The sequence below is a fragment of the Leopardus geoffroyi genome, chromosome E1, assembly GCF_018350155.1.
Source record: "Leopardus geoffroyi isolate Oge1 chromosome E1, O.geoffroyi_Oge1_pat1.0, whole genome shotgun sequence".
NCBI lineage: Eukaryota > Metazoa > Chordata > Mammalia > Carnivora > Felidae > Leopardus > Leopardus geoffroyi.
The window spans coordinates 57,314,244-57,325,644 of record NC_059330.1 but is presented as its reverse complement, the minus strand read 5'-3'; the positions used below and the strand labels follow the sequence as shown (position 1 = coordinate 57,325,644).

At 58.3% G+C, this 11,401-nt stretch overlaps 1 long non-coding RNA gene across 1 annotated transcript; it reads right to left on the bottom strand.

The window, feature by feature from the left end:
- Window positions 1–667: 667 nt before the first annotated feature.
- On the bottom strand, window positions 668–2,243 carry LOC123604626. The gene is made up of 3 exons (XR_006715395.1): window positions 2,139–2,243; window positions 982–1,058; window positions 668–859 (listed from the first exon to the last, which is right to left on the bottom strand). It is a non-coding gene; the product is annotated as an uncharacterized LOC123604626 (long non-coding RNA).
- Window positions 2,244–11,401: the final 9,158 nt, after the last annotated feature.

Sequence of the window (11,401 nt, the reverse complement as noted above, 5' to 3'; positions counted from 1 at the left end):
GAGTTACAAGAGGCTTCCCAGAAGTTGTCTGACCTCGTGGAAAAAAATCAATGCATCTCTTGTTTTTGTCTCCTGAAATATTTCATCCGTGATGATGCTTCCCCAGGTGACAACATATTTTATGACAAAGCGCAGCAGGCTGCTGGGCCCCTGGTGGCTTCAGACGCAGCCTGGCAGCCTGACATCCTTTCCTGTCGTTACTGATGAACCTCACCTGCACAAGGCTGGGAGGCAGATGCTCCACCAGCGGCTCCCGGCCCCCGTTAGGGAGCCCGGAGGGAGCTCCGAGGCCGGAAAAGCCATTTCCGGAGAAGATCCCACCCGCACTGGGGGGGAGGGCCGGGAGCCTAGAATGTCAGCGCGAATGTCAGGGCATCCGGGCCCACTCCGCGCCTTACAGACGCAGACACGGGCTTGGAGGGAGGAAGTCCCCAAGGCCATCTGGAGAGAGAGAGAGAAGCCGAGGCCATGCAGCCAGAGGACAGGGCAGAGATCAAAACACGAGGCTTCTGGATCCAATTCAGTAATCTTTCTGTTTCCCCACCAGCTTTCAGAAAATGGTTCCTCCCTCCCCTTGCACTCCTCCTCCTCCCTCCCTCCCACCCTCCCTTCCTCCCTCTCCTCCTGCCCTTCCCCCCTCTCCACAAACAGTGGAGAACCTTCCGTGTGCCAGGTACTTCTCCGCGTTCATTCCTTCAGCCACCAGGGGCCATTTTAGGGGCGAGCGGAGGAACCATACTGACAGACACACTGTCCCACAGTCCTGTGTCCGCGCTGGCCCTGCCTCCCAGGTAGCATCTGCCTGTCAGAGCAGGGCCTCTGGGCCCCGGTCAGCGTCACCTGGGCCAGGAAGGGTCACCTGCTGGGTTGGGACGGGCCGAGGTCAGGTGGCTTCTCCGAGGTCAGGTGGTTCGGGTGGGGGGAGGGGGTCTGGGCATGGTCCCCAGGGACTCAGCCCTTCTCCTTGGATAGGCACCTCACCTCCTGGACGTTTAGGGGCAGTGGAGTGTCCGCACGACTCCCCCGGGGTCGCCTTCTGTCTCGGCACTCGGTCCTGGCTGTGGGATGCAGAGGAGAGTCTGGAGCTCTTTCCTCGACTTCAGCCTGCCCGTGTGGCCAGCTGCCATGGGTCGGCCCGCTCGGGTCTCTGGGCCTCTGTCTACAAGTCTATACCACCGGGGCCTGGACGAGCTGAGGCAGGGGTCCCCTCCAGCCCGGCCACTCCCTGGTGGGGAGGACCAGGGCAGAGTTCTCAGAACGTGGCCCACGGACCACGGCTTCAGGGTCACCTTGGGGGAATTGTTCAAAACGCAGCCCCCGGGGCTTGGGACTTGGGGGCTGGGCTCGGGGCTTGGGAGGCTGCTCATCTGCCCACACCTCCCCGCAGGTGAGTGCACGGAAGACGGATGCCTCGATGGCAGGCCTGGGACAGAGGGGCCACAGAGGTTTAGCCGGCAGAGCCTGGAGGAACCCTCTGAGGACACTGCAGGGGGGCCCCACCCCCCCACCCCTGTTAATTGGAGAGGAGCCTCTGCCCCTCCTTCTCCCTCTCTTGTCCCGCCCCGCCCCCTGGGCTGCTGGCCAGCCCTTCCCAGGATGGAGACGTCCGCCTGCCTGCCTGCCTGCCTGCCCGCCCCTGGCAGATCCTAGGAGGAGCCACAACCCAGCCTGCACTAACTCAACTCAGGCTTAACTACCACGCAGATCCCTGAGCCCGGGGCCTGTCGCTCAGCCAGCCCGCAGCTCCCCAGGGACCTGAGGTTCTGTAGCGGGGAGGCTGCTCCAATGAGGGGCAGTGCCAGGCGTGTGGCGCCCATCACCTCCACCCCACTGGGGCTGGCACATGCCGGGATGCCAGCTCCCGATCTTGGCAAAGGGAAACAAAGTCGCTGCTGCTGAGTTAATTGAGGAGGGAGGGAGGCAGGTGGGTGGGAGCTGGCGAGCGGAGCGGCCTTGAGTGCCAAATGTCCAATCAGTGCCCACGTGCCAGGTCCCCGGAAGGGGGTGGGACGTGGAGGGACGGGACTCCTCGTAGAGCAAAGCCAGCCGTGCCGTTTGGAGGTCACTTCTGCTCCCCCCTGCCTGCGCCTGTCAACTCAACAGAAGGGGATGTCTGTTCCCCCACAGCCAGGACTTACCCGGTGCTTCCCGGAGGCGGGAGATCCAGTCCCCACGGTAGAGGCTCACAGGAGGCTGGTGGCTCCCTTGCGGGACAGGGCAGATACAGGACCTTTCCGGTATCAAAGAACGTTCTGTTGTCCGGTGCCCTGTGGAGTCCTAGGAAGAGACACGAACACACACCCCCCTCATGGAGGTTGCCAACCAATGCAGGCATCGTTACCGAGCCCCGCCTTGCGGTATCAGGCTCCCTCCAAAGTCGTGGGGTTGCTAAGTAAGACCGTCCCCCACTCTCAAGGAGCGTGACGCACGGGTGCGCACGAGGGTGAAGTCAAAATCACTCCGTGTGACGGGACCCGTGCTGGAGGGAAGCACAGAAAGCCAGAAGTTCAGAGGAGCTGTTTGGCCAAACCTGGGGTTCAGAGTTAGACTTCTGGAAACATCTGAATCTTTCTTCCCTTCCTTTGAACACTGGACTTAAAAAAAAATCTTTTTTCCCGTGTTTGTTTATTTTTGAGAAAGAGAGAGAGGGAGAGACAGAGCACAATCGTGGGAGGGGCAGAGAGAGAGAGGAAGACAGAGAAGCAGGTTCCAGGCTCTGAGCCGTCAAGGCAGAGCCCGACACGGGGCTTGAACTCACGGACTGCGTGATCACGACCTGAGCCGAAGTTGGACGTTTAACCGACTGAGCCACCCAGGCACCCCTGAACATTGGGTTTTTCTGCTATATTTCAAGACTCTGTTCTCTTGGGCCTGAAGTCACCTTTCTGATATGGTTACTGAGCAGATCACCGTGAATGCTGTGTGGGGCCGTGCTGTGTCCTATGCTGCAGAGAGACCAGCTTTGACCTTCCCATTTAAACCGTCCCGGTCCCCACTTAACCCTATAGAACGTTGTCATCCAAGTCTGCAGACTTAGGGGCTCTCTTCCCGCTGAGCACAGACCCCATCTTTCCCCGGGCGGCCATTTGGGGACCCGAGGACGAGGTTGCGGTTCCCTGCCTCCCCTGGGATGACGGTGGAAAGCGGAGGTAAGTATGTAGCCTGCGATGCCTCTGAACACTGTCCCTTTAGGTCCGCGAGGTCACGGGGTGCCGTGTGGTCCCCACGGAGCGCCGACCCCCCAGGCCCCATCTCCAGCCCAGACTGTCGCTCCTGAATGCCGCACGCTTGCACACGGTGGCAAATGGAGTGGCTCTCGTCTCCGCTTGGATGTGTCACCGGCACCTCAAACTCCACGCATTCGGAAAGGAAGGCATCCTTCGTCCTTCCGAGCCCTGACTCTTCACGCTCCCCTCCTCTGCTGCTAGCGAGTGGCCCTGGGGGACTCAGGTCCTTGTCGCTTCGGTCAGGAAGCTTTTCCCAAGTTCTCCCAGCCTTGCCCACCTTTCCCGCCTCAGCCCAGCCTGCACGGGACCATCCAGCCGCCTTCTCTGTTGTACCCTGTGGCCGCAGTCGTGGTCACAGTCTCTTAGGCTCCTGTGAGCCCCCCGAGGTCAGGACCACGCGTGCCTTCTGTGTATTTCCTCGGTTACTCTAGTTCTTAGCTCATGGCAGGGGTTCCGTAAATGTTCAACTAAGTGACTCTCCCACAACAGTGATTGACAGGCTATGGTTGGACCATCGGATGCCCCAGGTGTATGGAAATGAAAAAGACGAGCCTGAGAACATTCCTGTGAGCAATTCCCTAAACCAGGGGCCAGGAAACTTTTTCTCACAGGGACAAATAGTAAATACTTTAGGCTTCGGGAGCCCTATAATCTGCTCTTAGCTCTGCTTCTGAAGCCTGAAAGTAGACACGGGCCACAGACACACACACACACACACACACACACACACACACACGAATGGGCACGCCGTGCGCCAGTAACTACAAAAACAGGTGGGGGCTGGATTTGACCTGCCAGCCCTAGTTTGCCTTCCAATGCGCTAAACCAAGCCCAGGGGGGCTTGACCCAGCACACCGCGCGCCATGCCCGCCCATACGTGCCCCCTGCTTGTACCCTGAAAACCCACTCCCTGCCCCCTGCCCCCTGCCCCCATGAGATTACTTCTTTGATCCGAATTACCAGCCTGAGTTTGAGACGTCGGAGCATCCCTCTTACTGGGGGCCAGGGACAAAGTTCCAAGCGCTGCAGAGAGTGAGGGCATGGCAGAGGACCCCCCTCGACTCGCAGAGCCGTGGGAATAGGATGTGAGAGATTATCCGGGAATACGCCCTGAAGATAAATACAATCGGGAGAATCTAGTCCAACTCGGAAGTCAGACTTTCAGGACAGGGACCGGGTTTCCAGGTGACGGTGGAAGATGCAGGGGTTGGCGGGGGAGGCCGGGTCCCCCCACCCCCTGCCCGGCTGCAACTGCATTAATTCCCTCATTTTTAAAGGAGGGCGGTCCTGGCCCTTCGACTTCGCCAAGCCTTGGGGTTCGCGGCTCTGAATGCATTTTGTGAACAGCTCAGGGCTGGATACGTGTGGCGAACTGGAGAATGATTTCTCCAGTTCCTGCACTCAGACATGAAGTACTTCTTTGTGTCTTTTGCAGAAGAGGCCCCAGAAGAAGGGGTGGGGCAGAGGCAAAGGGGGACGATGAAGACAGGACAAGCCTCGAGCTGAGATCTTCATCGTTCAGATGGAGACGCCTCCAGAGGGTTCTGGTTGCCCTCGGTGGGTGCTCTCATCTCCTCCCTGGCCTCCTCGGCCTCCCCCTGCTCCTTTCAGGATGCTGCCTCCCCTCTCCCTGGGAAGGTAGGGACCAGGGCCTTGGGTGAGGGGTACCGGGGAGCTTGAGTGATGGAGGGGCTGGGAGGGGCTGCCATCCCATGCCAAGCTTGCAGTGGAACCGGGTTCATTTTTAAAGTCAAAACCCCTCGTGGGGCTCCCTCACCCGCCCCCAGAGCCCCTCTATTATCCTTAGGCCATTTGGTAGTTGTTGCTATGGAGACCACAAGCAAAATGGCATGCAAATCAACACAAGCAATAACAGCGGAAAGGGCAGGGGGAGGCTGGGAGGGCGGGTGGGGGGGGTGTGGGGGAGGGCGCGGAAATGCTTCCACCTGCAGTGGTCATTAGGGTCTCAAGTGCAAAAAAGGCTCGGAAGGTCTGGGCAGGGGTCAAGAAGGTTCCAATCCAAACTCTAGAGAGAGAGGGAAGATACTTGAGAATACAAAGCCTCTGTGGCAGGTGGCAGATCAGCCTGGGAAAATACAAAGGGGCCGGTTACCCCCCACCCAGCACTGACAGGGGCGCACGAGGCGGCTTTGGGGGAAGCCCCCCGCCCCCCCCCCACCCCGCGTAGAGTTTAGGCTTGGCTAGGGGAGAGGCTAGTGGGACTTGTCCCAAGGAACACTCCAGCAGACAATGAGAACGTGGGTGGTGTGGAGCTGCCGGCTGGGGGCAGGTGCCCAAGGAGACAGCACAGAGCAGGTGCAAAGGGCTGGGTCTCTGGGGGCAGAGGAGCCAGGGCTCTGCCAGCTAGGGCCCATGGAGCAGGGCAGGTGACACGGAGTTGCAGGTGAGCGAGGAGAGGGACTGTGATGGATTGCTAGCTTGCAGCCACTTCGAGCAGCCGTAGGAACCCAGGTCCCCGGGGCTCAGCCAGGCCCCTCCACTCCCTCCCCTTGGGAACAGTCTGCCTCTTCTGCGTGTGTCCGGCTGGGCAAAGGGGCAGCCGAAAAGTTTGGTTTTTGAGAGGAAAACCTGCAGCCCCCAAGCATATAAATGCACGCAACGGAGGCTTCTTGATTGAAAAAAGACCGACTCCATGGAATGGAGAATTTGGGGAGCTTCTCCCTTGTTCCTAGAGGTTTCCCAATCAAGGCAGATCAAAGCCACCGCAGATGTGCTCCCGTGGGCTCCATGAAGGCCGTGCCCAGGACGCCTAGCTCGGAAGCCCAAGAAAGGAAAGGTAAGCCCTTCACACTCCTGCTCGGGGCACAGCCCTAGCACTCTTGCACAAGGTGAGTCAAACGGAGATTAGCACTCAGCCTGGGGGCTGCTACCTGAACTTGAACCTGAGTGGCCAGGCGTTCTACATGGAGCACGCGGTCTGCAGGAGTTTCGGGAACCTGGGCGGGAAAGGGCCTGCCCATCCCATTCTGCCCGGGCGGGGCCTTCTCCACCAGCGCCCCCTCCCCACCCAGAATTCTGCGTCTCACCAGGGTCTGCATTTCCAGGGCCCTTGGCTTGCTCAAGCCTTTTACTTGAGCTAAAAGGATGTGGGGGTTCCTGGGGCCGGCCTCCGTGCTCATGCTGCCCCAGGGACCCCGCTTCCCCCTGGGATCTTATCTCCCCTCCAAGTAAGTGGAGTATTCAGGGCAGGATGAGGCCAGGTGCCCACCTCCCTCAGCAGGGGATGAAGGGACCAGCCCTCCCTCCCTGCCCAGGACAGCCAGGGGGTGGGCGTGCCCCAGCTCGGCCAATCAGACAATCTCCTCCCTGCCCAGGACAGCCAGGGGGTGGGCGTGCCCCAGCTTGGCCAATCAGACAATCTCCTTCCTGCCCAGGACAGGGGGTGGGCGTGTCCCAGCTCGGCCAATCAGACAATCTCCTCCCTGCTCAGGACAGCCAGGAGTTGGGCGTGTCCCAGCTCGGCCAATCAGACAATCTCCTCCCTGCCCAGGACAGGGGGTGGGCGTGTCCCAGCTCGGCCAATCAGACAATCTCCTGGGACTTTGGCTCCTGAGCAGGGGACTCCAGGCGGGCAGGAATTGGGCAGAGCTGCCCAGTGTGAGCCCACAGCTGCAGCTCCTGCTGCCAACACCCCCAATTGTGTGGGCACCTCCCCCTCCCACCCCCACCCTCCCAATAAATCTCTTCTGCTTCCGGTGACCGGTGACCGGAGGAGTTTTCTGTAACTGCAGAAGAATTGCCTCTCAGGCCCTCACTTACAGCCGGAGTGTCCCGGGATGGGAGGCTCCCTGTGACACCACCTGTGGCCCTTGGCACCTGGTGTGCCTTCCCTGCGGAGGTGCAGAGAGAATACCAGAAGGACTGGGCGGGTGAGGGGAGTGAGAGGTCTGGGGCCGCAGGGACCTGCCACCATCAGGCTCAAGTGAGCTGTTCCCCTGACGCTGTGGGCCTCACGGAGGGAGCGGCTTACTCCTCAAAGTCTGCTGAGCAGACAGGGGCTCGGGTATCGCCGAGTGGCTTCGCCTTGCCCTGGGCCACCTGGGACCTGCCCCACTCAGTTTACGAAGCTCCTCTCCTTCCCCCAGGGGTCTCGGCTCCCATGCTGACGGTGGTGTTCCTGCTGGTTTCTGAGCGTGTAGTTGAGTTAGGCAGGTCCCACCTACACACACAGGTGCATGCAGCTGCAGGAATGGGGGGAGGCGGCTAGAAAGCGTCCAGCTCACGGCAGGAAGGCAGTGGGATCATCACTGTGAGGACAAGGGAGGTGGAGAGAAGGAATTTCTTCCCTGTCAGCCAAAAAAGGTCTTAGAGAGCACCTCTGCTCCAAATGGCTTTTTTTTTTTTAATTTTTTTTTCAACGTTTATTTATTTTTGGGACAGAGAGAGACAGAGCATGAACGGGGGAGGGGCAGAGAAAGAGGGAGACACAGAATCGGAAACAGGCTCCAGGCTCTGAGCCATCAGCCCAGAGCCCGACGCGGGGCTCGAACTCACGGACCGCGAGATCGTGACCTGGCTGAAGTCGGACGCTTAACCGACTGCGCCACCCAGGCGCCCCTCCAAATGGCTTTTTAAAAAAAATTTTTAATGGTTATTTATTTTTATTTATTTTTTTAAAAAAATTTTTTTTTCAACGTTTATTTATTTTTGGGACAGAGAGAGACAGAGCATGAACGGGGGAGGGGCAGAGAGAGAGGGAGACACAGAATCGGAAACAGGCTCCAGGCTCTGAGCCATCAGCCCCGAGCCCGACGCGGGGCTCGAACTCACGGACCGCGAGATCGTGACCTGGCTGAAGTCGGACACTTAACCGACTGCGCCACCCAGGCGCCCCAATGGTTATTTATTTTTAAGAGAGTGAGAGAGAGACAGAATGTGAGCGGGGAGGGGGCGGAGAGAGAGGGAGACACAGAATCTGAAGCAGGCTCCAGGCTCCAAGCCATTGGCACAGGGCCCGACACGGGGTTTGAACCCACAAACCATGGGATCACGACCTGAGCAGATGTTGGACGCTTAACCCACTGAGCCACCCAGGTGCCCCTGCTCCAGATGGCTATTTAAAGCCTGTGATGGGGGCGCTTGGGTGGCGCAGTCGGTTGAGCATCCGACTTCAGCCAGGTCACGATCTCGCGGTCCGTGAGTTCGAGCCCCGCATCGGGCTCTGGGCTGATGGCTCAGAGCCTGGAGCCTGTTTCCGATTCTGTGTCTCCCTCTCTCTCTGCCCCTCCCCCGTTCATGCTCTGTCTCTCTCTATCCCAAAAATAAATAAACGTTGAAAAAAAAAATTAAAAAAAAAAAAATAAAATAAAAAAAAAGTAAAAAAAAAAATAAAGCCTGTGATGGACGAAGCCCCTTCACCCCCTTTGCAAAGTTAGGCTTCCCCAGATGCTGCCCTCTCTCCGCCAGCCACCTCTTCCAGGAACTTGTGTCTTTGATTTGGGGATGCCCCTTCCTGCTTCTCTTCCTACCGTCTTTTTCCTACAGATGCGCATCTGTCTGTGTCCCGAGACCACTCCAATCAGCTAAACAAAGGCCAACCACGGACGCTGGCATCTAGGGCTCTGACTGTCCCGGCTCCCAGGCAGGCGGCAGAGGCACGGGACAGGTCAAGCCACCAGTCGGCAAGGCAGTTACTTTCAGGCGAGAGGTGAAGGTGAACTTGACCTTGATGAAGGCTCCAGGAAGCCTTGGGAACCCCGGCTTCTCAGCCAGATCCACAGGGGAGGACTGTCACTGGGAGGGTGGGAAGATGATGGAGGGGCTGGACTGTCCCTTCAGCGTGTCAGCGATCCGGGACCCCCGGTGGTCCCGACTCAGGTGCACAGGACCTCACGGCAACCTTGTCAGGGCTGCTTAGAAGGGACCCAGAGCTTGGTGGTCCCCTTCCTTGGGACCCTCGGGTGTTGTGTCCCTCCTGGCTAAGCTTGCTCCACGGATGGTCAATAAAGGAGGCGACAGAGGCCAGCAATGGCTCATCTGGACGGGAGTCCTCGCAGGGGTGAGGAGGCTGTGCGGTGCAGTGGTTAAAGCTCGGTCAGAGACCAAACGGCTGCCAGAATCCCGGCCCACAACATCCTGGCCGTGTGACCCGGGATAAGCGATTCAAATGCCTGGACCTCAGATTTGCCCGCCTGACTGTTCACAAGCAGCGGTTGGTATTCACTCTGTTGTCAGCTGCTTGGGCGTCTGGGAACCCCCTCCAAGTGGGACCAGGGCTCCCTAACACCGAACGGCGTTCAGCAGCTCTGTGGGCCAAGCGACTCACGGATCCTGCTGGTGACATCAAAACTAATCACTCCAGGGCAGACATCAGAGCTGGAGAGCTGAGGCAGCCATAGGCCAGAAATGGCAGAAGGTTCCTTGTTGATAAAGACCAGGCATGGACTCTCGCGGGGGCGCGCTGTGTACTTTTCCAAAGGAGGAGGGCTCGCCTCGCTTGCCGCTGTGGCCCGCAGGGGACAGGAGCACAAAGATGCCTTCTGCCCAGGGTATTGCTTACTTGGCAGGGGACCCACAGCAGCGTGGACCGCATGTGCCCAAAGCAGCAAAGGCAGTAGTGTTTGACAAGTCAGACCAGTGCTATTTCCAAATTAAATCACCCAGGCTGGCTGCTGGTATGCCTTCGTCGCAGATGGAGGGTGGCCAGCTCTGACTCTTGGCACGCGGAGCCCCAGGAAATGCTGCCAGATGACAACAATGGGACCCAAGGTGACAGGCCACGTACTTCTCATAGGACCGATGGTACTTGCCATATTCTATTCCCCAAAAGGGGAGACTAGGATTCCGGAACACCCAGCGGACGCCATTTGTAAGCATTGCACTCCTGCCCAACGAGGAAGGAAACAGGGACCAGGCAGAGGTCCTTCGCCCAAAGGTACAGAGCTGAGACGTGGGGGGGCAGCATTGGAACTCGGATCTGGGTGTGCCAATGTTCCCTCTCTTCCCTGCGAAGGTCTCCCTCTCTTCCTTTCTTCTTTGTTCATAGCGGTCATCCTGGGCTCTAGTCGGTGAGCCATACACGTGCACCTGGTATCCTTAGTGCTGTTTTCTGTAACCGAGGACACTGAAGCTTGGGGACTTCAGTTAACTCAATACACGCTTACTGAGCACTGATACGTGCTGGACCCCCTGCGCCGCCGCGAGCGCCGGATGGGTTCCCCGTGGGTGCCCGCTACCGTGCCTGGTGTGGGCGAGGATGTGCGTGGTCATTCACGGACCTTGCCTCCAGGCTACGCGCTCATGAAGGAAGCGTTTGTCTTCAGATGCAGAATGAGCCAGAGCATTTCCTTGACTTGGCTGTTTCCCTAACGACTAACACTAACACGTAGTGAGTTTACCGTTTTATGTAAACTTGACGTCTTCTCATGGGTTATCTGCTCTCATCCTCACGAGGCCTCCGGGAGGTACACGGGCTGGGTGTTGGCACCTGTTATAGATGAGGAAATGAGGAGGGAACAGAATGAGTGGGGCTGCAGAGGGCAGGCCTCAAACCTGGGGCTGGTCCTGCTCCTGCTCCCGGGCCAGTGTTCCCAATGATGACTGTCCTCACTTCCTCTGCCTCCCCTGCATGGGCTCCATATTTTGGAATACGTTGCCAACAAGACCGGATGCATTAAGTAAGTGTGAATGCGTTTCCCCATTTTTCTTAATCAAAGACATATGCACCTGCCACTCACAGCTCCTGCTCGGGATCCAGCCCCCCGAGGAAGAGAGGCTTGAGGGCCTCCACTTAGTGGGGGAGGATTTCCTCCGTCCACTCAACCCCCAGGATTTTGTGCGCCCACTGAACGCCAGGCGCCGTTAGAGGTGCTTGAGATACATTGGTGAACCAAAGATCCCCAGAGAGTACGTTCCAGCAGTGGGGAGACAGAGTGAACAACACAATAAATAAATATGTTATGGATGGTGTGTGTAAGACATAAATGCTATGGAAGCATATCGGGCAAGGTAAGGGGGGTGGGGAGCGGGAGGGAGCGGGTTCTAGCATAAAACAGGGATTCAGGACAGATCTGCAGAGGCTGTGACTCTCAGTTGGCATTTTGAAATCCTGAAAACAACTCAGACTTGTATGTTTGGGGGGAGCCCAGGTTGGTAACGCCTAGATTAGCGTGTCTACTCAGTCTGGAAGCAGACACGACCTTGGGGGGGGGCGT